The following is a 1,269-nucleotide window of genomic DNA, read 5'->3' as shown; positions in this document are numbered from 1 at the left end:
AAGTCAAGTCCGAGTGCTTCAGCAGTCTCCTCCGCTGCTTTGTACAGAAACGCTCCTTTGCCCACTTCTTCGTGATTCCTGACCATTTTAAGAAGAGGGTCTTTGCCATTTGCAACTCTATGTGCTGTACCCAGAATAATCCTGTTGTGAAGACGTTCAATACCCAATATTCTGCGACCCCCTTGACGGCGTGAGATGTACAGTCGCGTAACGGAAGACTTAAGATGCATGCTTTTGTTTATGTGCATAACCATTCTTTTCCCGATATCAAGAGATGTGAGCTCGTTCTTCTTCCATGGAACTACTCCAAATGAATAGAGTAGTACCGGGATGGCAAGCAGGTTCGTTGCAGATACTTTGTTCCTCGCCGACAGTTCGAAAGACCAAATCAGTCGGATGAGACGTTTGTATCTGCTTTGGAGAGCATCCTTAATAGATGTCACATCCTGAATGCGGCTCTGTGGCACGCCCAGGTATGCATAAGTCTCTCCAGCGCAAAGGTGCGCATTTGTCTAACCCAAATTCCATTCCAATTTCCTTAGTATATCGTTCGACAATCGCCAGAGCTAGATGCAGTTGCTCTCTGTTTTTAGCATAGATCTTAAGATCGTCCATGTAAAATACATGAGTGACCTTATACTATCGATCTGCAGGTTTGCCGCACAAGTACCCGTCGGAATGGCGAAGTGCTAGAGATAGTGGCAATAATGTAAGGCAAAAGAGGAGTGGGCTCATGGTGTCGCCCTGAAAGACACCTCTCTGAAAGGTGACCTTGTTAGTTGTCACACGATTTTTTCCAGATGAGATAGTAAATCTGGTTTTCCAAAGCGGCATCAATCTCTCTATGACCAAGCTATTTGCGGATGAACCTTTAAGATTTCCAAAAGACAGATGATAAGTCTATGGGATGTTGAATCGAAAGCTTTCCGATAATCAATCAAGGCCATCGATAGGTCAGACTGGTAGAATGCTGCATCTTTGCAGACACATCTATCGATGAGCAGGTTCTCCCGACATCCGGCTACGCCTTTCTTTGAGCCTGGTTGTTCATAGGTTTCTTGCAACATAGGTTCAATTGCCCGAACAATCCTATCATTTAGGATAGCTGTGAATATCTTATAAAGCGTGTTCAGACAAGTTATTGGCCTATAATTCTTCGGGTCAGCTAAGTTGCCTATTTTCGGCAAAAGTATTGTGCGCCCTTCCACCAACCACTCTGGAATCGGCTCTTCCGACTTTAAATATGAGGTGAAAATACGGGCCAAATGC

This window comes from Belonocnema kinseyi, chromosome 6 (assembly GCF_010883055.1).
Source record: "Belonocnema kinseyi isolate 2016_QV_RU_SX_M_011 chromosome 6, B_treatae_v1, whole genome shotgun sequence".
NCBI lineage: Eukaryota > Metazoa > Arthropoda > Insecta > Hymenoptera > Cynipidae > Belonocnema > Belonocnema kinseyi.
Note: the sequence above shows the minus strand (reverse complement) of the source record.